Source organism: Salmo salar, unplaced genomic scaffold, assembly GCF_965601325.2.
Source record: "Salmo salar unplaced genomic scaffold, fSalSal1 ptg000293l, whole genome shotgun sequence".
In the NCBI taxonomy this organism is placed as follows: Eukaryota; Metazoa; Chordata; class Actinopteri; order Salmoniformes; family Salmonidae; genus Salmo; species Salmo salar.
The window spans coordinates 2792928-2816203 of record NW_027675346.1 but is presented as its reverse complement, the minus strand read 5'-3'; the positions used below and the strand labels follow the sequence as shown (position 1 = coordinate 2816203).

At 43.1% G+C, this 23276-nt stretch overlaps 62 non-coding genes across 62 annotated transcripts; all 62 read right to left on the bottom strand.

The window, feature by feature from the left end:
- Positions 1-301: 301 nt before the first annotated feature.
- On the bottom strand, positions 302-420 carry LOC145874129 (5S ribosomal RNA). Its single transcript, XR_014389764.1, has one exon. It is a non-coding gene; the product is annotated as a 5S ribosomal RNA (ribosomal RNA).
- A 139-nt stretch (positions 421-559) lies between these two features.
- Positions 560-678, bottom strand: LOC145874128 (5S ribosomal RNA). Its single transcript, XR_014389763.1, has one exon. It is a non-coding gene; the product is annotated as a 5S ribosomal RNA (ribosomal RNA).
- Positions 679-1087: 409 nt separating this feature from the next.
- On the bottom strand, positions 1088-1206 carry LOC145874127 (5S ribosomal RNA). The gene has a single exon (XR_014389762.1). It is a non-coding gene; the product is annotated as a 5S ribosomal RNA (ribosomal RNA).
- Positions 1207-1345: 139 nt separating this feature from the next.
- On the bottom strand, positions 1346-1464 carry LOC145874126 (5S ribosomal RNA). Its single transcript, XR_014389761.1, has one exon. It is a non-coding gene; the product is annotated as a 5S ribosomal RNA (ribosomal RNA).
- A 409-nt stretch (positions 1465-1873) lies between these two features.
- On the bottom strand, positions 1874-1992 carry LOC145874124 (5S ribosomal RNA). Its single transcript, XR_014389759.1, has one exon. It is a non-coding gene; the product is annotated as a 5S ribosomal RNA (ribosomal RNA).
- Positions 1993-2131: 139 nt separating this feature from the next.
- LOC145874123 (5S ribosomal RNA) lies at positions 2132-2250 on the bottom strand. The gene has a single exon (XR_014389758.1). It is a non-coding gene; the product is annotated as a 5S ribosomal RNA (ribosomal RNA).
- Positions 2251-2659: 409 nt separating this feature from the next.
- LOC145869105 (5S ribosomal RNA) lies at positions 2660-2778 on the bottom strand. The gene has a single exon (XR_014385101.1). It is a non-coding gene; the product is annotated as a 5S ribosomal RNA (ribosomal RNA).
- A 139-nt stretch (positions 2779-2917) lies between these two features.
- On the bottom strand, positions 2918-3036 carry LOC145874122 (5S ribosomal RNA). The gene has a single exon (XR_014389757.1). It is a non-coding gene; the product is annotated as a 5S ribosomal RNA (ribosomal RNA).
- A 139-nt stretch (positions 3037-3175) lies between these two features.
- LOC145874836 (5S ribosomal RNA) lies at positions 3176-3294 on the bottom strand. The gene has a single exon (XR_014390472.1). It is a non-coding gene; the product is annotated as a 5S ribosomal RNA (ribosomal RNA).
- A 409-nt stretch (positions 3295-3703) lies between these two features.
- LOC145869115 (5S ribosomal RNA) lies at positions 3704-3822 on the bottom strand. The gene has a single exon (XR_014385112.1). It is a non-coding gene; the product is annotated as a 5S ribosomal RNA (ribosomal RNA).
- A 139-nt stretch (positions 3823-3961) lies between these two features.
- Positions 3962-4080, bottom strand: LOC145874121 (5S ribosomal RNA). Its single transcript, XR_014389756.1, has one exon. It is a non-coding gene; the product is annotated as a 5S ribosomal RNA (ribosomal RNA).
- A 409-nt stretch (positions 4081-4489) lies between these two features.
- Positions 4490-4608, bottom strand: LOC145867886 (5S ribosomal RNA). The gene has a single exon (XR_014383879.1). It is a non-coding gene; the product is annotated as a 5S ribosomal RNA (ribosomal RNA).
- A 139-nt stretch (positions 4609-4747) lies between these two features.
- Positions 4748-4866, bottom strand: LOC145874120 (5S ribosomal RNA). Its single transcript, XR_014389755.1, has one exon. It is a non-coding gene; the product is annotated as a 5S ribosomal RNA (ribosomal RNA).
- Positions 4867-5275: 409 nt separating this feature from the next.
- Positions 5276-5394, bottom strand: LOC145872244 (5S ribosomal RNA). The gene has a single exon (XR_014387876.1). It is a non-coding gene; the product is annotated as a 5S ribosomal RNA (ribosomal RNA).
- Positions 5395-5533: 139 nt separating this feature from the next.
- LOC145874119 (5S ribosomal RNA) lies at positions 5534-5652 on the bottom strand. The gene has a single exon (XR_014389754.1). It is a non-coding gene; the product is annotated as a 5S ribosomal RNA (ribosomal RNA).
- A 409-nt stretch (positions 5653-6061) lies between these two features.
- LOC145874118 (5S ribosomal RNA) lies at positions 6062-6180 on the bottom strand. Its single transcript, XR_014389753.1, has one exon. It is a non-coding gene; the product is annotated as a 5S ribosomal RNA (ribosomal RNA).
- Positions 6181-6319: 139 nt separating this feature from the next.
- On the bottom strand, positions 6320-6438 carry LOC145874117 (5S ribosomal RNA). Its single transcript, XR_014389752.1, has one exon. It is a non-coding gene; the product is annotated as a 5S ribosomal RNA (ribosomal RNA).
- A 409-nt stretch (positions 6439-6847) lies between these two features.
- Positions 6848-6966, bottom strand: LOC145874116 (5S ribosomal RNA). Its single transcript, XR_014389751.1, has one exon. It is a non-coding gene; the product is annotated as a 5S ribosomal RNA (ribosomal RNA).
- A 139-nt stretch (positions 6967-7105) lies between these two features.
- On the bottom strand, positions 7106-7224 carry LOC145874115 (5S ribosomal RNA). The gene has a single exon (XR_014389750.1). It is a non-coding gene; the product is annotated as a 5S ribosomal RNA (ribosomal RNA).
- A 409-nt stretch (positions 7225-7633) lies between these two features.
- LOC145872233 (5S ribosomal RNA) lies at positions 7634-7752 on the bottom strand. Its single transcript, XR_014387865.1, has one exon. It is a non-coding gene; the product is annotated as a 5S ribosomal RNA (ribosomal RNA).
- Positions 7753-7891: 139 nt separating this feature from the next.
- LOC145874113 (5S ribosomal RNA) lies at positions 7892-8010 on the bottom strand. The gene has a single exon (XR_014389748.1). It is a non-coding gene; the product is annotated as a 5S ribosomal RNA (ribosomal RNA).
- A 409-nt stretch (positions 8011-8419) lies between these two features.
- Positions 8420-8538, bottom strand: LOC145874112 (5S ribosomal RNA). The gene has a single exon (XR_014389747.1). It is a non-coding gene; the product is annotated as a 5S ribosomal RNA (ribosomal RNA).
- Positions 8539-8677: 139 nt separating this feature from the next.
- Positions 8678-8796, bottom strand: LOC145874111 (5S ribosomal RNA). The gene has a single exon (XR_014389746.1). It is a non-coding gene; the product is annotated as a 5S ribosomal RNA (ribosomal RNA).
- Positions 8797-9205: 409 nt separating this feature from the next.
- On the bottom strand, positions 9206-9324 carry LOC145868587 (5S ribosomal RNA). The gene has a single exon (XR_014384583.1). It is a non-coding gene; the product is annotated as a 5S ribosomal RNA (ribosomal RNA).
- A 139-nt stretch (positions 9325-9463) lies between these two features.
- Positions 9464-9582, bottom strand: LOC145874110 (5S ribosomal RNA). Its single transcript, XR_014389745.1, has one exon. It is a non-coding gene; the product is annotated as a 5S ribosomal RNA (ribosomal RNA).
- A 408-nt stretch (positions 9583-9990) lies between these two features.
- Positions 9991-10109, bottom strand: LOC145869417 (5S ribosomal RNA). Its single transcript, XR_014385413.1, has one exon. It is a non-coding gene; the product is annotated as a 5S ribosomal RNA (ribosomal RNA).
- Positions 10110-10248: 139 nt separating this feature from the next.
- LOC145874109 (5S ribosomal RNA) lies at positions 10249-10367 on the bottom strand. Its single transcript, XR_014389744.1, has one exon. It is a non-coding gene; the product is annotated as a 5S ribosomal RNA (ribosomal RNA).
- A 139-nt stretch (positions 10368-10506) lies between these two features.
- LOC145874108 (5S ribosomal RNA) lies at positions 10507-10625 on the bottom strand. The gene has a single exon (XR_014389743.1). It is a non-coding gene; the product is annotated as a 5S ribosomal RNA (ribosomal RNA).
- A 139-nt stretch (positions 10626-10764) lies between these two features.
- LOC145874835 (5S ribosomal RNA) lies at positions 10765-10883 on the bottom strand. Its single transcript, XR_014390471.1, has one exon. It is a non-coding gene; the product is annotated as a 5S ribosomal RNA (ribosomal RNA).
- Positions 10884-11292: 409 nt separating this feature from the next.
- Positions 11293-11411, bottom strand: LOC145867885 (5S ribosomal RNA). The gene has a single exon (XR_014383878.1). It is a non-coding gene; the product is annotated as a 5S ribosomal RNA (ribosomal RNA).
- A 139-nt stretch (positions 11412-11550) lies between these two features.
- Positions 11551-11669, bottom strand: LOC145867884 (5S ribosomal RNA). Its single transcript, XR_014383877.1, has one exon. It is a non-coding gene; the product is annotated as a 5S ribosomal RNA (ribosomal RNA).
- A 139-nt stretch (positions 11670-11808) lies between these two features.
- LOC145874107 (5S ribosomal RNA) lies at positions 11809-11927 on the bottom strand. Its single transcript, XR_014389742.1, has one exon. It is a non-coding gene; the product is annotated as a 5S ribosomal RNA (ribosomal RNA).
- A 139-nt stretch (positions 11928-12066) lies between these two features.
- Positions 12067-12185, bottom strand: LOC145874834 (5S ribosomal RNA). The gene has a single exon (XR_014390470.1). It is a non-coding gene; the product is annotated as a 5S ribosomal RNA (ribosomal RNA).
- A 409-nt stretch (positions 12186-12594) lies between these two features.
- On the bottom strand, positions 12595-12713 carry LOC145868341 (5S ribosomal RNA). Its single transcript, XR_014384337.1, has one exon. It is a non-coding gene; the product is annotated as a 5S ribosomal RNA (ribosomal RNA).
- Positions 12714-12852: 139 nt separating this feature from the next.
- On the bottom strand, positions 12853-12971 carry LOC145874106 (5S ribosomal RNA). Its single transcript, XR_014389741.1, has one exon. It is a non-coding gene; the product is annotated as a 5S ribosomal RNA (ribosomal RNA).
- Positions 12972-13380: 409 nt separating this feature from the next.
- On the bottom strand, positions 13381-13499 carry LOC145868627 (5S ribosomal RNA). Its single transcript, XR_014384623.1, has one exon. It is a non-coding gene; the product is annotated as a 5S ribosomal RNA (ribosomal RNA).
- A 139-nt stretch (positions 13500-13638) lies between these two features.
- On the bottom strand, positions 13639-13757 carry LOC145874105 (5S ribosomal RNA). Its single transcript, XR_014389740.1, has one exon. It is a non-coding gene; the product is annotated as a 5S ribosomal RNA (ribosomal RNA).
- Positions 13758-14166: 409 nt separating this feature from the next.
- On the bottom strand, positions 14167-14285 carry LOC145874104 (5S ribosomal RNA). Its single transcript, XR_014389739.1, has one exon. It is a non-coding gene; the product is annotated as a 5S ribosomal RNA (ribosomal RNA).
- Positions 14286-14424: 139 nt separating this feature from the next.
- On the bottom strand, positions 14425-14543 carry LOC145874102 (5S ribosomal RNA). The gene has a single exon (XR_014389737.1). It is a non-coding gene; the product is annotated as a 5S ribosomal RNA (ribosomal RNA).
- A 409-nt stretch (positions 14544-14952) lies between these two features.
- On the bottom strand, positions 14953-15071 carry LOC145874101 (5S ribosomal RNA). The gene has a single exon (XR_014389736.1). It is a non-coding gene; the product is annotated as a 5S ribosomal RNA (ribosomal RNA).
- Positions 15072-15480: 409 nt separating this feature from the next.
- LOC145874100 (5S ribosomal RNA) lies at positions 15481-15599 on the bottom strand. Its single transcript, XR_014389735.1, has one exon. It is a non-coding gene; the product is annotated as a 5S ribosomal RNA (ribosomal RNA).
- Positions 15600-15738: 139 nt separating this feature from the next.
- On the bottom strand, positions 15739-15857 carry LOC145874099 (5S ribosomal RNA). The gene has a single exon (XR_014389734.1). It is a non-coding gene; the product is annotated as a 5S ribosomal RNA (ribosomal RNA).
- A 409-nt stretch (positions 15858-16266) lies between these two features.
- On the bottom strand, positions 16267-16385 carry LOC145874098 (5S ribosomal RNA). The gene has a single exon (XR_014389733.1). It is a non-coding gene; the product is annotated as a 5S ribosomal RNA (ribosomal RNA).
- A 139-nt stretch (positions 16386-16524) lies between these two features.
- LOC145874097 (5S ribosomal RNA) lies at positions 16525-16643 on the bottom strand. Its single transcript, XR_014389732.1, has one exon. It is a non-coding gene; the product is annotated as a 5S ribosomal RNA (ribosomal RNA).
- A 139-nt stretch (positions 16644-16782) lies between these two features.
- LOC145874833 (5S ribosomal RNA) lies at positions 16783-16901 on the bottom strand. The gene has a single exon (XR_014390469.1). It is a non-coding gene; the product is annotated as a 5S ribosomal RNA (ribosomal RNA).
- Positions 16902-17310: 409 nt separating this feature from the next.
- LOC145874096 (5S ribosomal RNA) lies at positions 17311-17429 on the bottom strand. The gene has a single exon (XR_014389731.1). It is a non-coding gene; the product is annotated as a 5S ribosomal RNA (ribosomal RNA).
- Positions 17430-17568: 139 nt separating this feature from the next.
- Positions 17569-17687, bottom strand: LOC145874095 (5S ribosomal RNA). Its single transcript, XR_014389730.1, has one exon. It is a non-coding gene; the product is annotated as a 5S ribosomal RNA (ribosomal RNA).
- A 139-nt stretch (positions 17688-17826) lies between these two features.
- On the bottom strand, positions 17827-17945 carry LOC145874832 (5S ribosomal RNA). Its single transcript, XR_014390468.1, has one exon. It is a non-coding gene; the product is annotated as a 5S ribosomal RNA (ribosomal RNA).
- Positions 17946-18354: 409 nt separating this feature from the next.
- Positions 18355-18473, bottom strand: LOC145874094 (5S ribosomal RNA). The gene has a single exon (XR_014389729.1). It is a non-coding gene; the product is annotated as a 5S ribosomal RNA (ribosomal RNA).
- A 139-nt stretch (positions 18474-18612) lies between these two features.
- Positions 18613-18731, bottom strand: LOC145874093 (5S ribosomal RNA). The gene has a single exon (XR_014389728.1). It is a non-coding gene; the product is annotated as a 5S ribosomal RNA (ribosomal RNA).
- Positions 18732-18870: 139 nt separating this feature from the next.
- Positions 18871-18989, bottom strand: LOC145874831 (5S ribosomal RNA). Its single transcript, XR_014390467.1, has one exon. It is a non-coding gene; the product is annotated as a 5S ribosomal RNA (ribosomal RNA).
- A 409-nt stretch (positions 18990-19398) lies between these two features.
- Positions 19399-19517, bottom strand: LOC145874091 (5S ribosomal RNA). The gene has a single exon (XR_014389726.1). It is a non-coding gene; the product is annotated as a 5S ribosomal RNA (ribosomal RNA).
- A 139-nt stretch (positions 19518-19656) lies between these two features.
- On the bottom strand, positions 19657-19775 carry LOC145874090 (5S ribosomal RNA). The gene has a single exon (XR_014389725.1). It is a non-coding gene; the product is annotated as a 5S ribosomal RNA (ribosomal RNA).
- A 409-nt stretch (positions 19776-20184) lies between these two features.
- LOC145875047 (5S ribosomal RNA) lies at positions 20185-20303 on the bottom strand. Its single transcript, XR_014390681.1, has one exon. It is a non-coding gene; the product is annotated as a 5S ribosomal RNA (ribosomal RNA).
- A 139-nt stretch (positions 20304-20442) lies between these two features.
- Positions 20443-20561, bottom strand: LOC145875031 (5S ribosomal RNA). The gene has a single exon (XR_014390665.1). It is a non-coding gene; the product is annotated as a 5S ribosomal RNA (ribosomal RNA).
- A 409-nt stretch (positions 20562-20970) lies between these two features.
- Positions 20971-21089, bottom strand: LOC145867882 (5S ribosomal RNA). The gene has a single exon (XR_014383875.1). It is a non-coding gene; the product is annotated as a 5S ribosomal RNA (ribosomal RNA).
- Positions 21090-21228: 139 nt separating this feature from the next.
- Positions 21229-21347, bottom strand: LOC145874089 (5S ribosomal RNA). Its single transcript, XR_014389724.1, has one exon. It is a non-coding gene; the product is annotated as a 5S ribosomal RNA (ribosomal RNA).
- Positions 21348-21486: 139 nt separating this feature from the next.
- Positions 21487-21605, bottom strand: LOC145867986 (5S ribosomal RNA). The gene has a single exon (XR_014383980.1). It is a non-coding gene; the product is annotated as a 5S ribosomal RNA (ribosomal RNA).
- Positions 21606-22014: 409 nt separating this feature from the next.
- LOC145874088 (5S ribosomal RNA) lies at positions 22015-22133 on the bottom strand. The gene has a single exon (XR_014389723.1). It is a non-coding gene; the product is annotated as a 5S ribosomal RNA (ribosomal RNA).
- A 139-nt stretch (positions 22134-22272) lies between these two features.
- Positions 22273-22391, bottom strand: LOC145874087 (5S ribosomal RNA). Its single transcript, XR_014389722.1, has one exon. It is a non-coding gene; the product is annotated as a 5S ribosomal RNA (ribosomal RNA).
- A 409-nt stretch (positions 22392-22800) lies between these two features.
- Positions 22801-22919, bottom strand: LOC145875046 (5S ribosomal RNA). The gene has a single exon (XR_014390680.1). It is a non-coding gene; the product is annotated as a 5S ribosomal RNA (ribosomal RNA).
- A 139-nt stretch (positions 22920-23058) lies between these two features.
- LOC145874086 (5S ribosomal RNA) lies at positions 23059-23177 on the bottom strand. The gene has a single exon (XR_014389721.1). It is a non-coding gene; the product is annotated as a 5S ribosomal RNA (ribosomal RNA).
- Between the last annotated feature and the right edge of the window lie 99 nt (positions 23178-23276).

Sequence of the window (23276 nt, the reverse complement as noted above, 5' to 3'; positions counted from 1 at the left end):
TAGAAGAAATTACAAACACTGTTCCCATCACTTTTTAGCACAGGTAGTTGGATAAAATACAAACTTTATTTCCTTTCATCATTTGAACAGGGCAAAGGAGCACAAAGCACACACAAGCTGCATTCAGCAACAATATTCTTGTTTGTCTTATAAATACAAGGCAGATGCTAATTGAAAACACAAGGAAATTTGATCCTATTAAAAAGGCAGGAAGCTGCATTTAGTCAATTCATCATTAAATGCTTACTACAAGGCAGTGTTGCTGATGAAATAGTGCAGGGGCACACCCTCGTGGACAAAATGCTTACAGCACCTGGTATTCCCAGGCGGTCTCCCATCCAAGTACTAACCAGGCCCGACCCTGCTTAGCTTCCGAGATCAGACGAGATCGGGCGTACCCAGGCTGGTATGGCCGTAAGCGAGAAACAATCTCTTGCTACAACATATATAGTCAAAGTGAATCTGATAAAACAGACATTTAGTCAATTCATCATTAAATGCTTAATACAAGGCAGTGTTGCTGATGAAATAGTGCAAGAGCACACCCTCGTGGACAAAATGCTTACAGCACCTGGTATTCCCAGGCGGTCTCCCATCCAAGTACTAACCAGGCCCGACCCTGCTTAGCTTCCGAGATCAGACGAGATCGGGCGTACCCAGGCTGGTATGGCCGTAAGCGAGAAACAATCTCTTGCTACAACATATATAGTCAAAGTGAGTGTGATAAACAGACATTGCATTTTCACCAATTAGATAAGCAGCTTGAACTTTGTGTCACTGAAAAAGTAGAAGAAATTACAAACACTGTTCCCATCACTTTTTAGCACAGGTAGTTGGATAAAATACAAACTTTATTTCCTTTCATCATTTGAACAGGGCAAAGGAGCACAAAGCACACACAAGCTGCATTCAGCAACAATATTCTTGTTTGTCTTATAAATACAAGGCAGATGCTAATTGAAAACACAAGGAAATTTGATCCTATTAAAAAGGCAGGAAGCTGCATTTAGTCAATTCATCATTAAATGCTTACTACAAGGCAGTGTTGCTGATGAAATAGTGCAGGGGCACACCCTCGTGGACAAAATGCTTACAGCACCTGGTATTCCCAGGCGGTCTCCCATCCAAGTACTAACCAGGCCCGACCCTGCTTAGCTTCCGAGATCAGACGAGATCGGGCGTACCCAGGCTGGTATGGCCGTAAGCGAGAAACAATCTCTTGCTACAACATATATAGTCAAAGTGAATCTGATAAAACAGACATTTAGTCAATTCATCATTAAATGCTTAATACAAGGCAGTGTTGCTGATGAAATAGTGCAAGAGCACACCCTCGTGGACAAAATGCTTACAGCACCTGGTATTCCCAGGCGGTCTCCCATCCAAGTACTAACCAGGCCCGACCCTGCTTAGCTTCCGAGATCAGACGAGATCGGGCGTACCCAGGCTGGTATGGCCGTAAGCGAGAAACAATCTCTTGCTACAACATATATAGTCAAAGTGAGTGTGATAAACAGACATTGCATTTTCACCAATTAGATAAGCAGCTTGAACTTTGTGTCACTGAAAAAGTAGAAGAAATTACAAACACTGTTCCCATCACTTTTTAGCACAGGTAGTTGGATAAAATACAAACTTTATTTCCTTTCATCATTTGAACAGGGCAAAGGAGCACAAAGCACACACAAGCTGCATTCAGCAACAATATTCTTGTTTGTCTTATAAATACAAGGCAGATGCTAATTGAAAACACAAGGAAATTTGATCCTATTAAAAAGGCAGGAAGCTGCATTTAGTCAATTCATCATTAAATGCTTACTACAAGGCAGTGTTGCTGATGAAATAGTGCAGGGGCACACCCTCGTGGACAAAATGCTTACAGCACCTGGTATTCCCAGGCGGTCTCCCATCCAAGTACTAACCAGGCCCGACCCTGCTTAGCTTCCGAGATCAGACGAGATCGGGCGTACCCAGGCTGGTATGGCCGTAAGCGAGAAACAATCTCTTGCTACAACATATATAGTCAAAGTGAATCTGATAAAACAGACATTTAGTCAATTCATCATTAAATGCTTAATACAAGGCAGTGTTGCTGATGAAATAGTGCAAGAGCACACCCTCGTGGACAAAATGCTTACAGCACCTGGTATTCCCAGGCGGTCTCCCATCCAAGTACTAACCAGGCCCGACCCTGCTTAGCTTCCGAGATCAGACGAGATCGGGCGTACCCAGGCTGGTATGGCCGTAAGCGAGAAACAATCTCTTGCTACAACATATATAGTCAAAGTGAGTGTGATAAACAGACATTGCATTTTCACCAATTAGATAAGCAGCTTGAACTTTGTGTCACTGAAAAAGTAGAAGAAATTACAAACACTGTTCCCATCACTTTTTAGCACAGGTAGTTGGATAAAATACAAACTTTATTTCCTTTCATCATTTGAACAGGGCAAAGGAGCACAAAGCACACACAAGCTGCATTCAGCAACAATATTCTTGTTTGTCTTATAAATACAAGGCAGATGCTAATTGAAAACACAAGGAAATTTGATCCTATTAAAAAGGCAGGAAGCTGCATTTAGTCAATTCATCATTAAATGCTTACTACAAGGCAGTGTTGCTGATGAAATAGTGCAGGGGCACACCCTCGTGGACAAAATGCTTACAGCGCCTGGTATTCCCAGGCGGTCTCCCATCCAAGTACTAACCAGGCCCGACCCTGCTTAGCTTCCAAGATCAGACGAGATCGGGCGTACCCAGGCTGGTATGGCCGTAAGCGAGAAACAATCTCTTGCTACAACATATATAGTCAAAGTGAATCTGATAAAACAGACATTTAGTCAATTCATCATTAAATGCTTAATACAAGGCAGTGTTGCTGATGAAATAGTGCAAGAGCACACCCTCGTGGACAAAATGCTTACAGCACCTGGTATTCCCAGGCGGTCTCCCATCCAAGTACTAACCAGGCCCGACCCTGCTTAGCTTCCGAGATCAGACGAGATCGGGCGTACCCAGGCTGGTATGGCCGTAAGCGAGAAACAATCTCTTGCTACAACATATATAGTCAAAGTGAGTCTGATAAAACAGACATTTAGTCAATTCATCATTAAATGCTTAATACAAGGCAGTGTTGCTGATGAAATAGTGCAAGAGCACACCCTCGTGGACAAAATGCTTACAGCACCTGGTATTCCCAGGCGGTCTCCCATCCAAGTACTAACCAGGCCCGACCCTGCTTAGCTTCCGAGATCAGACGAGATCGGGGGTACTCAGGCTGGTATGGCCGTAAGCGAGAAACAATCTCTTGCTACAACATATATAGTCAAAGTGAGTGTGATAAACAGACATTGCATTTTCACCAATTAGATAAGCAGCTTGAACTTTGTGTCACTGAAAAAGTAGAAGAAATTACAAACACTGTTCCCATCACTTTTTAGCACAGGTAGTTGGATAAAATACAAACTTTATTTCCTTTCATCATTTGAACAGGGCAAAGGAGCACAAAGCACACACAAGCTGCATTCAGCAACAATATTCTTGTTTGTCTTATAAATACAAGGCAGATGCTAATTGAAAACACAAGGAAATTTGATCCTATTAAAAAGGCAGGAAGCTGCATTTAGTCAATTCATCATTAAATGCTTACTACAAGGCAGTGTTGCTGATGAAATAGTGCAGGGGCACACCCTCGTGGACAAAATGCTTACAGCACCTGGTATTCCCAGGCGGTCTCCCATCCAAGTACTAACCAGGCCCGACCCTGCTTAGCTTCCGAGATCAGACGAGATCGGGCGTACCCAGGCTTGTATGGCCGTAAGCGAGAAACAATCTCTTGCTACAACATATATAGTCAAAGTGAATCTGATAAAACAGACATTTAGTCAATTCATCATTAAATGCTTAATACAAGGCAGTGTTGCTGATGAAATAGTGCAAGAGCACACCCTCGTGGACAAAATGCTTACAGCACCTGGTATTCCCAGGCGGTCTCCCATCCAAGTACTAACCAGGCCCGACCCTGCTTAGCTTCCGAGATCAGACGAGATCGGGCGTACCCAGGCTGGTATGGCCGTAAGCGAGAAACAATCTCTTGCTACAACATATATAGTCAAAGTGAGTGTGATAAACAGACATTGCATTTTCACCAATTAGATAAGCAGCTTGAACTTTGTGTCACTGAAAAAGTAGAAGAAATTACAAACACTGTTCCCATCACTTTTTAGCACAGGTAGTTGGATAAAATACAAACTTTATTTCCTTTCATCATTTGAACAGGGCAAAGGAGCACAAAGCACACACAAGCTGCATTCAGCAACAATATTCTTGTTTGTCTTATAAATACAAGGCAGATGCTAATTGAAAACACAAGGAAATTTGATCCTATTAAAAAGGCAGGAAGCTGCATTTAGTCAATTCATCATTAAATGCTTACTACAAGGCAGTGTTGCTGATGAAATAGTGCAGGGGCACACCCTCGTGGACAAAATGCTTACAGCACCTGGTATTCCCAGGCGGTCTCCCATCCAAGTACTAACCAGGCCCGACCCTGCTTAGCTTCCAAGATCAGACGAGATCGGGCGTACCCAGGCTGGTATGGCCGTAAGCGAGAAACAATCTCTTGCTACAACATATATAGTCAAAGTGAATCTGATAAAACAGACATTTAGTCAATTCATCATTAAATGCTTAATACAAGGCAGTGTTGCTGATGAAATAGTGCAAGAGCACACCCTCGTGGACAAAATGCTTACAGCACCTGGTATTCCCAGGCGGTCTCCCATCCAAGTACTAACCAGGCCCGACCCTGCTTAGCTTCCGAGATCAGACGAGATCGGGCGTACCCAGGCTGGTATGGCCGTAAGCGAGCAACGAACTCTTGCTACAACATATATAGTCAAAGTGAGTGTGATAAACAGACATTGCATTTTCACCAATTAGATAAGCAGCTTGAACTTTGTGTCACTGAAAAAGTAGAAGAAATTACAAACACTGTTCCCATCACTTTTTAGCACAGGTAGTTGGATAAAATACAAACTTTATTTCCTTTCATCATTTGAACAGGGCAAAGGAGCACAAAGCACACACAAGCTGCATTCAGCAACAATATTCTTGTTTGTCTTATAAATACAAGGCAGATGCTAATTGAAAACACAAGGAAATTTGATCCTATTAAAAAGGCAGGAAGCTGCATTTAGTCAATTCATCATTAAATGCTTACTACAAGGCAGTGTTGCTGATGAAATAGTGCAGGGGCACACCCTCGTGGACAAAATGCTTACAGCACCTGGTATTCCCAGGCGGTCTCCCATCCAAGTACTAACCAGGCCCTACCCTGCTTAGCTTCCGAGATCAGACGAGATCGGGCGTACCCAGGCTGGTATGGCCGTAAGCGAGAAACAATCTCTTGCTACAACATATATAGTCAAAGTGAATCTGATAAAACAGACATTTAGTCAATTCATCATTAAATGCTTAATACAAGGCAGTGTTGCTGATGAAATAGTGCAAGAGCACACCCTCGTGGACAAAATGCTTACAGCACCTGGTATTCCCAGGCGGTCTCCCATCCAAGTACTAACCAGGCCCGACCCTGCTTAGCTTCCGAGATCAGACGAGATCGGGCGTACCCAGGCTGGTATGGCCGTAAGCGAGAAACGAACTCTTGCTACAACATATATAGTCAAAGTGAGTGTGATAAACAGACATTGCATTTTCACCAATTAGATAAGCAGCTTGAACTTTGTGTCACTGAAAAAGTAGAAGAAATTACAAACACTGTTCCCATCACTTTTTAGCACAGGTAGTTGGATAAAATACAAACTTTATTTCCTTTCATCATTTGAACAGGGCAAAGGAGCACAAAGCACACACAAGCTGCATTCAGCAACAATATTCTTGTTTGTCTTATAAATACAAGGCAGATGCTAATTGAAAACACAAGGAAATTTGATCCTATTAAAAAGGCAGGAAGCTGCATTTAGTCAATTCATCATTAAATGCTTACTACAAGGCAGTGTTGCTGATGAAATAGTGCAGGGGCACACCCTCGTGGACAAAATGCTTACAGCACCTGGTATTCCCAGGCGGTCTCCCATCCAAGTACTAACCAGGCCCGACCCTGCTTAGCTTCCGAGATCAGACGAGATCGGGCGTACCCAGGCTGGTATGGCCGTAAGCGAGAAACAATCTCTTGCTACAACATATATAGTCAAAGTGAATCTGATAAAACAGACATTTAGTCAATTCATCATTAAATGCTTAATACAAGGCAGTGTTGCTGATGAAATAGTGCAAGAGCACACCCTCGTGGACAAAATGCTTACAGCACCTGGTATTCCCAGGCGGTCTCCCATCCAAGTACTAACCAGGCCCGACCCTGCTTAGCTTCCGAGATCAGACGAGATCGGGCGTACCCAGGCTGGTATGGCCGTAAGCGAGAAACAAACTCTTGCTACAACATATATAGTCAAAGTGAGTGTGATAAACAGACATTGCATTTTCACCAATTAGATAAGCAGCTTGAACTTTGTGTCACTGAAAAAGTAGAAGAAATTACAAACACTGTTCCCATCACTTTTTAGCACAGGTAGTTGGATAAAATACAAACTTTATTTCCTTTCATCATTTGAACAGGGCAAAGGAGCACAAAGCACACACAAGCTGCATTCAGCAACAATATTCTTGTTTGTCTTATAAATACAAGGCAGATGCTAATTGAAAACACAAGGAAATTTGATCCTATTAAAAAGGCAGGAAGCTGCATTTAGTCAATTCATCATTAAATGCTTACTACAAGGCAGTGTTGCTGATGAAATAGTGCAGGGGCACACCCTCGTGGACGAAATGCTTACAGCACCTGGTATTCCCAGGCGGTCTCCCATCCAAGTACTAACCAGGCCCGACCCTGCTTAGCTTCCGAGATCAGACGAGATCGGGCGTACCCAGGCTGGTATGGCCGTAAGCGAGAAACAATCTCTTGCTACAACATATATAGTCAAAGTGAATCTGATAAAACAGACATTTAGTCAATTCATCATTAAATGCTTAATACAAGGCAGTGTTGCTGATGAAATAGTGCAAGAGCACACCCTCGTGGACAAAATGCTTACAGCACCTGGTATTCCCAGGCGGTCTCCCATCCAAGTACTAACCAGGCCCGACCCTGCTTAGCTTCCGAGATCAGACGAGATCGGGCGTACCCAGGCTGGTATGGCCGTAAGCGAGAAACGAACTCTTGCTACAACATATATAGTCAAAGTGAGTGTGATAAACAGACATTGCATTTTCACCAATTAGATAAGCAGCTTGAACTTTGTGTCACTGAAAAAGTAGAAGAAATTACAAACACTGTTCCCATCACTTTTTAGCACAGGTAGTTGGATAAAATACAAACTTTATTTCCTTTCATCATTTGAACAGGGCAAAGGAGCACAAAGCACACACAAGCTGCATTCAGCAACAATATTCTTGTTTGTCTTATAAATACAAGGCAGATGCTAATTGAAAACACAAGGAAATTTGATCCTATTAAAAAGGCAGGAAGCTGCATTTAGTCAATTCATCATTAAATGCTTACTACAAGGCAGTGTTGCTGATGAAATAGTGCAGGGGCACACCCTCGTGGACAAAATGCTTACAGCACCTGGTATTCCCAGGCGGTCTCCCATCCAAGTACTAACCAGGCCCTACCCTGCTTAGCTTCCGAGATCAGACGAGATCGGGCGTACCCAGGCTGGTATGGCCGTAAGCGAGAAACAATCTCTTGCTACAACATATATAGTCAAAGTGAATCTGATAAAACAGACATTTAGTCAATTCATCATTAAATGCTTAATACAAGGCAGTGTTGCTGATGAAATAGTGCAAGAGCACACCCTCGTGGACAAAATGCTTACAGCACCTGGTATTCCCAGGCGGTCTCCCATCCAAGTACTAACCAGGCCCGACCCTGCTTAGCTTCCGAGATCAGACGAGATCGGGCGTACCCAGGCTGGTATGGCCGTAAGCGAGAAACGAACTCTTGCTACAACATATATAGTCAAAGTGAGTGTGATAAACAGACATTGCATTTTCACCAATTAGATAAGCAGCTTGAACTTTGTGTCACTGAAAAAGTAGAAGAAATTACAAACACTGTTCCCATCACTTTTTAGCACAGGTAGTTGGATAAAATACAAACTTTATTTCCTTTCATCATTTGAACAGGGCAAAGGAGCACAAAGCACACACAAGCTGCATTCAGCAACAATATTCTTGTTTGTCTTATAAATACAAGGCAGATGCTAATTGAAAACACAAGGAAATTTGATCCTATTAAAAAGGCAGGAAGCTGCATTTAGTCAATTCATCATTAAATGCTTACTACAAGGCAGTGTTGCTGATGAAATAGTGCAGGGGCACACCCTCGTGGACAAAATGCTTACAGCACCTGGTATTCCCAGGCGGTCTCCCATCCAAGTACTAACCAGGCCCGACCCTGCTTAGCTTCCGAGATCAGACGAGATCGGGCGTACCCAGGCTGGTATGGCCGTAAGCGAGAAACAATCTCTTGCTACAACATATATAGTCAAAGTGAATCTGATAAAACAGACATTTAGTCAATTCATCATTAAATGCTTAATACAAGGCAGTGTTGCTGATGAAATAGTGCAAGAGCACACCCTCGTGGACAAAATGCTTACAGCACCTGGTATTCCCAGGCGGTCTCCCATCCAAGTACTAACCAGGCCCGACCCTGCTTAGCTTCCGAGATCAGACGAGATCGGGCGTACCCAGGCTGGTATGGCCGTAAGCGAGAAACGAACTCTTGCTACAACATATATAGTCAAAGTGAGTGTGATAAACAGACATTGCATTTTCACCAATTAGATAAGCAGCTTGAACTTTGTGTCACTGAAAAAGTAGAAGAAATTACAAACACTGTTCCCATCACTTTTTAGCACAGGTAGTTGGATAAAATACAAACTTTATTTCCTTTCATCATTTGAACAGGGCAAAGGAGCACAAAGCACACACAAGCTGCATTCAGCAACAATATTCTTGTTTGTCTTATAAATACAAGGCAGATGCTAATTGAAAACACAAGGAAATTTGATCCTATTAAAAAGGCAGGAAGCTGCATTTAGTCAATTCATCATTAAATGCTTACTACAAGGCAGTGTTGCTGATGAAATAGTGCAGGGGCACACCCTCGTGGACGAAATGCTTACAGAACCTGGTATTCCCAGGCGGTCTCCCATCCAAGTACTAACCAGGCCCGACCCTGCTTAGCTTCCGAGATCAGACGAGATCGGGCGTACCCAGGCTGGTATGGCCGTAAGCGAGAAACAATCTCTTGCTACAACATATATAGTCAAAGTGAATCTGATAAAACAGACATTTAGTCAATTCATCATTAAATGCTTAATACAAGGCAGTGTTGCTGATGAAATAGTGCAAGAGCACACCCTCGTGGACAAAATGCTTACAGCACCTGGTATTCCCAGGCGGTCTCCCATCCAAGTACTAACCAGGCCCGACCCTGCTTAGCTTCCGAGATCAGACGAGATCGGGCGTACCCAGGCTGGTATGGCCGTAAGCGAGAAACGAACTCTTGCTACAACATATATAGTCAAAGTGAGTGTGATAAACAGACATTGCATTTTCACCAATTAGATAAGCAGCTTGAACTTTGTGTCACTGAAAAAGTAGAAGAAATTACAAACACTGTTCCCATCACTTTTTAGCACAGGTAGTTGGATAAAATACAAACTTTATTTCCTTTCATCATTTGAACAGGGCAAAGGAGCACAAAGCACACACAAGCTGCATTCAGCAACAATATTCTTGTTTGTCTTATAAATACAAGGCAGATGCTAATTGAAAACACAAGGAAATTTGACCTATTAAAAAGGCAGGAAGCTGCATTTAGTCAATTCATCATTAAATGCTTACTACAAGGCAGTGTTGCTGATGAAATAGTGCAGGGGCACACCCTCGTGGACAAAATGCTAACAGCACCTGGTATTCCCAGGCGGTCTCCCATCCAAGTACTAACCAGGCCCGACCCTGCTTAGCTTCCAAGATCAGACGAGATCGGGCGTACCCAGGCTGGTATGGCCGTAAGCGAGAAACAATCTCTTGCTACAACATATATAGTCAAAGTGAATCTGATAAAACAGACATTTAGTCAATTCATCATTAAATGCTTAATACAAGGCAGTGTTGCTGATGAAATAGTGCAAGAGCACACCCTCGTGGACAAAATGCTTACAGCACCTGGTATTCCCAGGCGGTCTCCCATCCAAGTACTAACCAGGCCCGACCCTGCTTAGCTTCCGAGATCAGACGAGATCGGGCGTACCCAGGCTGGTATGGCCGTAAGCGAGAAACAATCTCTTGCTACAACATATATAGTCAAAGTGAATCTGATAAAACAGACATTTAGTCAATTCATCATTAAATGCTTAATACAAGGCAGTGTTGCTGATGAAATAGTGCAAGAGCACACCCTCGTGGACAAAATGCTTACAGCACCTGGTATTCCCAGGCGGTCTCCCATCCAAGTACTAACCAGGCCCGACCCTGCTTAGCTTCCGAGATCAGACGAGATCGGGCGTACCCAGGCTGGTATGGCCGTAAGCGAGAAACAATCTCTTGCTACAACATATATAGTCAAAGTGAGTCTGATAAAACAGACATTTAGTCAATTCATCATTAAATGCTTAATACAAGGCAGTGTTGCTGATGAAATATTGCAAGAGCACACCCTCGTGGACAAAATGCTTACAGCACCTGGTATTCCCAGGCGGTCTCCCATCCAAGTACTAACCAGGCCCGACCCTGCTTAGCTTCCGAGATCAGACGAGATCGGGGGTACTCAGGCTGGTATGGCCGTAAGCGAGAAACAATCTCTTGCTACAACATATATAGTCAAAGTGAGTGTGATAAACAGACATTGCATTTTCACCAATTAGATAAGCAGCTTGAACTTTGTGTCACTGAAAAAGTAGAAGAAATTACAAACACTGTTCCCATCACTTTTTAGCACAGGTAGTTGGATAAAATACAAACTTTATTTCCTTTCATCATTTGAACAGGGCAAAGGAGCACAAAGCACACACAAGCTGCATTCAGCAACAATATTCTTGTTTGTCTTATAAATACAAGGCAGATGCTAATTGAAAACACAAGGAAATTTGATCCTATTAAAAAGGCAGGAAGCTGCATTTAGTCAATTCATCATTAAATGCTTACTACAAGGCATTGTTGCTGATGAAATAGTGCAGGGGCACACCCTCGTGGACAAAATGCTTACAGCACCTGGTATTCCCAGGCGGTCTCCCATCCAAGTACTAACCAGGCCCGACCCTGCTTAGCTTCCAAGATCAGACGAGATCGGGCGTACCCAGGCTGGTATGGCCGTAAGCGAGAAACAATCTCTTGCTACAACATATATAGTCAAAGTGAATCTGATAAAACAGACATTTAGTCAATTCATCATTAAATGCTTAATACAAGGCAGTGTTGCTGATGAAATAGTGCAAGAGCACACCCTCGTGGACAAAATGCTTACAGCACCTGGTATTCCCAGGCGGTCTCCCATCCAAGTACTAACCAGGCCCGACCCTGCTTAGCTTCCAAGATCAGACGAGATCGGGCGTACCCAGGCTGGTATGGCCGTAAGCGAGAAACAATCTCTTGCTACAACATATATAGTCAAAGTGAATCTGATAAAACAGACATTTAGTCAATTCATCATTAAATGCTTAATACAAGGCAGTGTTGCTGATGAAATAGTGCAAGAGCACACCCTCGTGGACAAAATGCTTACAGCACCTGGTATTCCCAGGCGGTCTCCCATCCAAGTACTAACCAGGCCCGACCCTGCTTAGCTTCCGAGATCAGACGAGATCGGGCGTACCCAGGCTGGTATGGCCGTAAGCGAGAAACAATCTCTTGCTACAACATATATAGTCAAAGTGAGTCTGATAAAACAGACATTTAGTCAATTCATCATTAAATGCTTAATACAAGGCAGTGTTGCTGATGAAATAGTGCAAGAGCACACCCTCGTGGACAAAATGCTTACAGCACCTGGTATTCCCAGGCGGTCTCCCATCCAAGTACTAACCAGGCCCGACCCTGCTTAGCTTCCGAGATCAGACGAGATCGGGGGTACTCAGGCTGGTATGGCCGTAAGCGAGAAACAATCTCTTGCTACAACATATATAGTCAAAGTGAGTGTGATAAACAGACATTGCATTTTCACCAATTAGATAAGCAGCTTGAACTTTGTGTCACTGAAAAAGTAGAAGAAATTACAAACACTGTTCCCATCACTTTTTAGCACAGGTAGTTGGATAAAATACAAACTTTATTTCCTTTCATCATTTGAACAGGGCAAAGGAGCACAAAGCACACACAAGCTGCATTCAGCAACAATATTCTTGTTTGTCTTATAAATACAAGGCAGATGCTAATTGAAAACACAAGGAAATTTGATCCTATTAAAAAGGCAGGAAGCTGCATTTAGTCAATTCATCATTAAATGCTTACTACAAGGCAGTGTTGCTGATGAAATAGTGCAGGGGCACACCCTCGTGGACAAAATGCTTACAGCACCTGGTATTCCCAGGCGGTCTCCCATCCAAGTACTAACCTTGCCCGACCCTGCTTAGCTTCCGAGATCAGACGAGATCGGGCGTACCCAGGCTGGTATGGCCGTAAGCGAGAAACAATCTCTTGCTACAACATATATAGTCAAAGTGAGTCTGATAAAACAGATATTTAGTCAATTCATCATTAAATGCTTAATACAAGGCAGTGTTGCTGATGAAATAGTGCAAGAGCACACCCTCGTGGACAAAATGCTTACAGCACCTGGTATTCCCAGGCGGTCTCCCATCCAAGTACTAACCAGGCCCGACCCTGCTTAGCTTCCGAGATCAGACGAGATCGGGCGTACCCAGGCTGGTATGGCCGTAAGCGAGAAACAATCTCTTGCTACAACATATATAGTCAAAGTGAGTGTGATAAACAGACATTGCATTTTCACCAATTAGATAAGCAGCTTGAACTTTGTGTCACTGAAAAAGTAGAAGAAATTACAAACACTGTTCCCATCACTTTTTAGCACAGGTAGTTGGATAAAATACAAACTTTATTTCCTTTCATCATTTGAACAGGGCAAAGGAGCACAAAGCACACACAAGCTGCATTCAGCAACAATATTCTTGTTTGTCTTATAAATACAAGGCAGATGCTAATTGAAAACACAAGGAAATTTGATCCTATTAAAAAGGCAGGAAGCTGCATTTAGTCAATTCATCATTAAATGCTTACTACAAGGCATTGTTGCTGATGAAATAGTGCAGGGGCACACCCTCGTGGACAAAATGCTTACAGCACCTGGTATTCCCAGGCGGTCTCCCATCCAAGTACTAACCAGGCCCGACCCTGCTTAGCTTCCAAGATCAGACGAGATCGGGCGTACCCAGGCTGGTATGGCCATAAGCGAGAAACAATCTCTTGCTACAACATATATAGTCAAAGTGAATCTGATAAAACAGACATTTAGTCAATTCATCATTAAATGCTTAATACAAGGCAGTGTTGCTGATGAAATAGTGCAAGAGCACACCCTCGTGGACAAAATGCTTACAGCACCTGGTATTCCCAGGCGGTCTCCCATCCAAGTACTAACCAGGCCCGACCCTGCTTAGCTTCCGAGATCAGACGAGATCGGGCGTACCCAGGCTGGTATGGCCGTAAGCGAGAAACAATCTCTTGCTACAACATATATAGTCAAAGTGAGTGTGATAAACAGACATTGCATTTTCACCAATTAGATAAGCAGCTTGAACTTTGTGTCACTGAAAAAGTAGAAGAAATTACAAACACTGTTCCCATCACTTTTTAGCACAGGTAGTTGGATAAAATACAAACTTTATTTCCTTTCATCATTTGAACAGGGCAAAGGAGCACAAAGCACACACAAGCTGCATTCAGCAACAATATTCTTGTTTGTCTTATAAATACAAGGCAGATGCTAATTGAAAACACAAGGAAATTTGATCCTATTAAAAAGGCAGGAAGCTGCATTTAGTCAATTCATCATTAAATGCTTACTACAAGGCAGTGTTGCTGATGAAATAGTGCAGGGGCACACCCTCGTGGACAAAATGCTTACAGCACCTGGTATTCCCAGGCGGTCTCCCATCCAAGTACTAACCAGGCCCGACCCTGCTTAGCTTCCGAGATCAGACGAGATCGGGCGTACCCAGGCTGGTATGGCCGTAAGCGAGAAACAATCTCTTGCTACAACATATATAGTCAAAGTGAATCTGATAAAACAGACATTTAGTCAATTCATCATTAAATGCTTAATACAAGGCAGTGTTGCTGATGAAATAGTGCAAGAGCACACCCTCGTGGACAAAATGCTTACAGCACCTGGTATTCCCAGGCGGTCTCCCATCCAAGTACTAACCAGGCCCGACCCTGCTTAGCTTCCGAGATCAGACGAGATCGGGCGTACCCAGGCTGGTATGGCCGTAAGCGAGAAACAATCTCTTGCTACAACATATATAGTCAAAGTGAGTGTGATAAACAGACATTGCATTTTCACCAATTAGATAAGCAGCTTGAACTTTGTGTCACTGAAAAAGTAGAAGAAATTACAAACACTGTTCCCATCACTTTTTAGCACAGGTAGTTGGATAAAATACAAACTTTATTTCCTTTCATCATTTGAACAGGGCAAAGGAGCACAAAGCACACACAAGCTGCATTCAGCAACAATATTCTTGTTTGTCTTATAAATACAAGGCAGATGCTAATTGAAAACACAAGGAAATTTGATCCTATTAAAAAGGCAGGAAGCTGCATTTAGTCAATTCATCATTAAATGCTTACTACAAGGCAGTGTTGCTGATGAAATAGTGCAGGGGCACACCCTCGTGGACAAAATGCTTACAGCACCTGGTATTCCCAGGCGGTCTCCCATCCAAGTACTAACCAGGCCCGACCCTGCTTAGCTTCCGAGATCAGACGAGATCGGGCGTACCCAGGCTGGTATGGCCGTAAGCGAGAAACAATCTCTTGCTACAACATATATAGTCAAAGTGAGTGTGATAAACAGACATTGCATTTTCACCAATTAGATAAGCAGCTTGAACTTTGTGTCACTGAAAAAGTAGAAGAAATTACAAACACTGTTCCCATCACTTTTTAGCACAGGTAGTTGGATAAAATACAAACTTTATTTCCTTTCATCATTTGAACAGGGCAAAGGAGCACAAAGCACACACAAGCTGCATTCAGCAACAATATTCTTGTTTGTCTTATAAATACAAGGCAGATGCTAATTGAAAACACAAGGAAATTTGATCCTATTAAAAAGGCAGGAAGCTGCATTTAGTCAATTCATCATTAAATGCTTACTACAAGGCAGTGTTGCTGATGAAATAGTGCAGGGGCACACCCTCGTGGACAAAATGCTTACAGCACCTGGTATTCCCAGGCGGTCTCCCATCCAAGTACTAACCAGGCCCGACCCTGCTTAGCTTCCGAGATCAGACGAGATCGGGCGTACCCAGGCTGGTATGGCCGTAAGCGAGAAACAATCTCTTGCTACAACATATATAGTCAAAGTGAATCTGATAAAACAGACATTTAGTCAATTCATCATTAAATGCTTAATACAAGGCAGTGTTGCTGATGAAATAGTGCAAGAGCACACCCTCGTGGACAAAATGCTTACAGCACCTGGTATTCCCAGGCGGTCTCCCATCCAAGTACTAACCAGGCCCGACCCTGCTTAGCTTCCGAGATCAGACGAGATCGGGCGTACCCAGGCTGGTATGGCCGTAAGCGAGAAACAATCTCTTGCTACAACATATATAGTCAAAGTGAGTGTGATAAACAGACATTGCATTTTCACCAATTAGATAAGCAGCTTGAACTTTGTGTCACTGAAAAAGTAGAAGAAATTACAAACACTGTTCCCATCACTTTTTAGCACAGGTAGTTGGATAAAATACAAACTTTATTTCCTTTCATCATTTGAACAGGGCAAAGGAGCACAAAGCACACACAAGCTGCATTCAGCAACAATATTCTTGTTTGTCTTATAAATACAAGGCAGATGCTAATTGAAAACACAAGGAAATTTGATCCTATTAAAAAGGCAGGAAGCTGCATTTAGTCAATTCATCATTAAATGCTTACTACAAGGCAGTGTTGCTGATGAAATAGTGCAGGGGCACACCCTCGTGGACAAAATGCTTACAGCACCTGGTATTCCCAGGCGGTCTCCCATCCAAGTACTAACCAGGCCCGACCCTGCTTAGCTTCCGAGATCAGACGAGATCGGGCGTACCCAGGCTGGTATGGCCGTAAGCGAGAAACAATCTCTTGCTACAACATATATAGTCAAAGTGAATCTGATAAAACAGACATTTAGTCAATTCATCATTAAATGCTTAATACAAGGCAGTGTTGCTGATGAAATAGTGCAAGAGCACACCCTCGTGGACAAAATGCTTACAGCACCTGGTATTCCCAGGCGGTCTCCCATCCAAGTACTAACCAGGCCCGACCCTGCTTAGCTTCCGAGATCAGACGAGATCGGGCGTACCCAGGCTGGTATGGCCGTAAGCGAGAAACAATCTCTTGCTACAACATATATAGTCAAAGTGAGTCTGATAAAACAGACATTTAGTCAATTCATCATTAAATGCTTAATACAAGGCAGTGTTGCTGATGAAATAGTGCAAGAGCACACCCTCGTGGACAAAATGCTTACAGCACCTGGTATTCCCAGGCGGTCTCCCATCCAAGTACTAACCAGGCCCGACCCTGCTTAGCTTCCGAGATCAGACGAGATCGGGGGTACTCAGGCTGGTATGGCCGTAAGCGAGAAACAATCTCTTGCTACAACATATATAGTCAAAGTGAGTGTGATAAACAGACATTGCATTTTCACCAATTAGATAAGCAGCTTGAACTTTGTGTCACTGAAAAAGTAGAAGAAATTACAAACACTGTTCCCATCACTTTTTAGCACAGGTAGTTGGATAAAATACAAACTTTATTTCCTTTCATCATTTGAACAGGGCAAAGGAGCACAAAGCACACACAAGCTGCATTCAGCAACAATATTCTTGTTTGTCTTATAAATACAAGGCAGATGCTAATTGAAAACACAAGGAAATTTGATCCTATTAAAAAGGCAGGAAGCTGCATTTAGTCAATTCATCATTAAATGCTTACTACAAGGCAGTGTTGCTGATGAAATAGTGCAGGGGCACACCCTCGTGGACAAAATGCTTACAGCACCTGGTATTCCCAGGCGGTCTCCCATCCAAGTACTAACCAGGCCCGACCCTGCTTAGCTTCCGAGATCAGACGAGATCGGGCGTACCCAGGCTGGTATGGCCGTAAGCGAGAAACAATCTCTTGCTACAACATATATAGTCAAAGTGAATCTGATAAAACAGACATTTAGTCAATTCATCATTAAATGCTTAATACAAGGCAGTGTTGCTGATGAAATAGTGCAAGAGCACACCCTCGTGGACAAAATGCTTACAGCACCTGGTATTCCCAGGCGGTCTCCCATCCAAGTACTAACCAGGCCCGACCCTGCTTAGCTTCCGAGATCAGACGAGATCGGGCGTACCCAGGCTGGTATGGCCGTAAGCGAGAAACAATCTCTTGCTACAACATATATAGTCAAAGTGAGTCTGATAAAACAGACATTTAGTCAATTCATCATTAAATGCTTAATACAAGGCAGTGTTGCTGATGAAATAGTGCAAGAGCACACCCTCGTGGACAAAATGCTTACAGCACCTGGTATTCCCAGGCGGTCTCCCATCCAAGTACTAACCAGGCCCGACCCTGCTTAGCTTCCGAGATCAGACGAGATCGGGGGTACTCAGGCTGGTATGGCCGTAAGCGAGAAACAATCTCTTGCTACAACATATATAGTCAAAGTGAGTGTGATAAACAGACATTGCATTTTCACCAATTAGATAAGCAGCTTGAACTTTGTGTCACTGAAAAAGTAGAAGAAATTACAAACACTGTTCCCATCACTTTTTAGCACAGGTAGTTGGATAAAATACAAACTTTATTTCCTTTCATCATTTGAACAGGGCAAAGGAGCACAAAGCACACACAAGCTGCATTCAGCAACAATATTCTTGTTTGTCTTATAAATACAAGGCAGATGCTAATTGAAAACACAAGGAAATTTGATCCTATTAAAAAGGCAGGAAGCTGCATTTAGTCAATTCATCATTAAATGCTTACTACAAGGCAGTGTTGCTGATGAAATAGTGCAGGGGCACACCCTCGTGGACAAAATGCTTACAGCACCTGGTATTCCCAGGCGGTCTCCCATCCAAGTACTAACCAGGCCCGACCCTGCTTAGCTTCCGAGATCAGACGAGATCGGGCGTACCCAGGCTGGTATGGCCGTAAGCGAGAAACAATCTCTTGCTACAACATATATAGTCAAAGTGAATCTGATAAAACAGACATTTAGTCAATTCATCATTAAATGCTTAATACAAGGCAGTGTTGCTGATGAAATAGTGCAAGAGCACACCCTCGTGGACAAAATGCTTACAGCACCTGGTATTCCCAGGCGGTCTCCCATCCAAGTACTAACCAGGCCCGACCCTGCTTAGCTTCCGAGATCAGACGAGATCGGGCGTACCCAGGCTGGTATGGCCGTAAGCGAGAAACAATCTCTTGCTACAACATATATAGTCAAAGTGAGTCTGATAAAACAGACATTTAGTCAATTCATCATTAAATGCTTAATACAAGGCAGTGTTGCTGATGAAATAGTGCAAGAGCACACCCTCGTGGACAAAATGCTTACAGCACCTGGTATTCCCAGGCGGTCTCCCATCCAAGTACTAACCAGGCCCGACCCTGCTTAGCTTCCGAGATCAGACGAGATCGGGGGTACTCAGGCTGGTATGGCCGTAAGCGAGAAACAATCTCTTGCTACAACATATATAGTCAAAGTGAGTGTGATAAACAGACATTGCATTTTCACCAATTAGATAAGCAGCTTGAACTTTGTGTCACTGAAAAAGTAGAAGAAATTACAAACACTGTTCCCATCACTTTTTAGCACAGGTAGTTGGATAAAATACAAACTTTATTTCCTTTCATCATTTGAACAGGGCAAAGGAGCACAAAGCACACACAAGCTGCATTCAGCAACAATATTCTTGTTTGTCTTATAAATACAAGGCAGATGCTAATTGAAAACACAAGGAAATTTGATCCTATTAAAAAGGCAGGAAGCTGCATTTAGTCAATTCATCATTAAATGCTTACTACAAGGCAGTGTTGCTGATGAAATAGTGCAGGGGCACACCCTCGTGGACAAAATGCTTACAGCACCTGGTATTCCCAGGCGGTCTCCCATCCAAGTACTAACCAGGCCCGACCCTGCTTAGCTTCCGAGATCAGACGAGATCGGGCGTACCCAGGCTGGTATGGCCGTAAGCGAGAAACAATCTCTTGCTACAACATATATAGTCAAAGTGAGTCTGATAAAACAGACATTTAGTCAATTCATCATTAAATGCTTAATACAAGGCAGTGTTGCTGATGAAATAGTGCAAGAGCACACCCTCGTGGACAAAATGCTTACAGCACCTGGTATTCCCAGGCGGTCTCCCATCCAAGTACTAACCAGGCCCGACCCTGCTTAGCTTCCGAGATCAGACGAGATCGGGCGTACCCAGGCTGGTATGGCCGTAAGCGAGAAACAATCTCTTGCTACAACATATATAGTCAAAGTGAGTGTGATAAACAGACATTGCATTTTCACCAATTAGATAAGCAGCTTGAACTTTGTGTCACTGAAAAAGTAGAAGAAATTACAAACACTGTTCCCATCACTTTTTAGCACAGGTAGTTGGATAAAATACAAACTTTATTTCCTTTCATCATTTGAACAGGGCAAAGGAGCACAAAGCACACACAAGCTGCATTCAGCAACAATATTCTTGTTTGTCTTATAAATACAAGGCAGATGCTAATTGAAAACACAAGGAAATTTGATCCTATTAAAAAGGCAGGAAGCTGCATTTAGTCAATTCATCATTAAATGCTTACTACAAGGCAGTGTTGCTGATGAAATAGTGCAGGGGCACACCCTCGTGGACAAAATGCTTACAGCACCTGGTATTCCCAGGCGGTCTCCCATCCAAGTACTAACCAGGCCCGACCCTGCTTAGCTTCCGAGATCAGACGAGATCGGGCGTACCCAAGCTGGTATGGCCGTAAGCGAGAAACAATCTCTTGCTACAACATATATAGTCAAAGTGAATCTGATAAAACAGACATTTAGTCAATTCATCATTAAATGCTTAATACAAGGCAGTGTTGCTGATGAAATAGTGCAAGAGCACACCCTCGTGGACAAAATGCTTACAGCACCTGGTATTCCCAGGCGGTCTCCCATCCAAGTACTAACCAGGCCCGACCCTGTTTAGCTTCCGAGATCAGACGAGATCGGGCGTACCCAGGCTGGTATGGCCGTAAGCGAGAAACAATCTCTTGCTACAACATATATAGTCAAAGTGAGTGTGATAAACAGACATTGCATTTTCACCAATTAGATAAGCAGCTTGAACTTTGTGTCACTGAAAAAGTAGAAGAAATTACAAACACTGTTCCCATCACTTTTTAGCACAGGTAGTTGGATAAAATACAAACTTTATTTCCTTTCATCATTTGAACAGGGCAAAGGAGCACAAAGCACACACAAGCTGCATTCAGCAACAATATTCTTGTTTGTCTTATAAATACAAGGCAGATGCTAATTGAAAACACAAGGAAATTTGATCCTATTAAAAAGGCAGGAAGCTGCATTTAGTCAATTCATCATTAAATGCTTACTACAAGGCAGTGTTGCTGATGAAATAGTGCAGGGGCACACCCTCGTGGACAAAATGCTTACAGCACCTGGTATTCCCAGGCGGTCTCCCATCCAAGTACTAACCAGGCCCGACCCTGCTTAGCTTCCAAGATCAGACGAGATCGGGCGTACCCAGGCTGGTATGGCCGTAAGCGAGAAACAATCTCTTGCTACAACATATATAGTCAAAGTGAATCTGATAAAACAGACATTTAGTCAATTCATCATTAAATGCTTAATACAAGGCAGTGTTGCTGATGAAATAGTGCAAGAGCACACCCTCGTGGACAAAATGCTTACAGCACCTGGTATTCCCAGGCGGTCTCCCATCCAAGTACTAACCAGGCCCGACCCTGCTTAGCTTCCGAGATCAGACGAGATCGGGCGTACCCAGGCTGGTATGGCCGTAAGCGAGAAACAATCTCTTGCTACAACATATATAGTCAAAGTGAGTCTGATAAAACAGACATTTAGTCAATTCATCATTAAATGCTTAATACAAGGCAGTGTTGCTGATGAAATAGTGCAAGAGCACACCCTCGTGGACAAAATGCTTACAGCACCTGGTATTCCCAGGCGGTCTCCCATCCAAGTACTAACCAGGCCCGACCCTGCTTAGCTTCCGAGATCAGACGAGATCGGGGGTACTCAGGCTGGTATGGCCGTAAGAGAGAAACAATCTCTTGCTACAACATATATAGTCAAAGTGAGTGTGATAAACAGACATTGCATTTTCACCAATTAGATAAGCAGCTTGAACTTTGTGTCACTGAAAAAGTAGAAGAAATTACAAACACTGTTCCCATCACTTTTTAGCACAGGTAGTTGGATAAAATACAAACTTTATTTCCTTTCATCATTTGAACAGGGCAAAGGAGCACAAAGCACACACAAGCTGCATTCAGCAACAATATTCTTGTTTGTCTTATAAATACAAGGCAGATGCTAATTGAAAACACAAGGAAATTTGATCCTATTAAAAAGGCAGGAAGCTGCATTTAGTCAATTCATCATTAAATGCTTACTACAAGGCAGTGTTGCAGATGAAATAGTGCAGGGGCACACCCTCGTGGACAAAATGCTTACAGCACCTGGTATTCCCAGGCGGTCTCCCATCCAAGTACTAACCAGGCCCGACCCTGCTTAGCTTCCGAGATCAGACGAGATCGGGCGTACCCAGGCTGGTATGGCCGTAAGCGAGAAACAATCTCTTGCTACAACATATATAGTCAAAGTGAATCTGATAAAACAGACATTTAGTCAATTCATCATTAAATGCTTAATACAAGGCAGTGTTGCTGATGAAATAGTGCAAGAGCACACCCTCGTGGACAAAATGCTTACAGCACCTGGTATTCCCAGGCGGTCTCCCATCCAAGTACTAACCAGGCCCGACCCTGCTTAGCTTCCGAGATCAGACGAGATCGGGCGTACCCAGGCTGGTATGGCCGTAAGCGAGGAACGAACTCTTGCTACAACATATATAGTCAAAGTGAGTGTGATAAACAGACATTGCATTTTCACCAATTAGATAAGCAGCTTGAACTTTGTGTCACTGAAAAAGTAGAAGAAATTACAAACACTGTTCCCATCACTTTTTAGCACAGGTAGTTGGATAAAATACAAACTTTATTTCCTTTCATCATTTGAACAGGGCAAAGGAGCACAAAGCACACACAAGCTGCATTCAGCAACAATATTCTTGTTTGTCTTATAAATACAAGGCAGATGCTAATTGAAAACACAAGGAAATTTGATCCTATTAAAAAGGCAGGAAGCTGCATTTAGTCAATTCATCATTAAATGCTTACTACAAGGCAGTGTTGCTGATGAAATAGTGCAGGGGCACACCCTCGTGGACAAAATGCTTACAGCACCTGGTATTCCCAGGCGGTCTCCCATCCAAGTACTAACCAGGCCCGACCCTGCTTAGCTTCCGAGATCAGACGAGATCGGGCGTACCCAAGCTGGTATGGCCGTAAGCGAGAAACAATCTCTTGCTACAACATATATAGTCAAAGTGAATCTGATAAAACAGACATTTAGTCAATTCATCATTAAATGCTTAATACAAGGCAGTGTTGCTGATGAAATAGTGCAAGAGCACACCCTCGTGGACAAAATGCTTACAGCACCTGGTATTCCCAGGCGGTCTCCCATCCAAGTACTAACCAGGCCCGACCCTGCTTAGCTTCCGAGATCAGACGAGATCGGGCGTACCCAGGCTGGTATGGCCGTAAGCGAGAAACAATCTCTTGCTACAACATATATAGTCAAAGTGAATCTGATAAAACAGACATTTAGTCAATTCATCATTAAATGCTTAATACAAGGCAGTGTT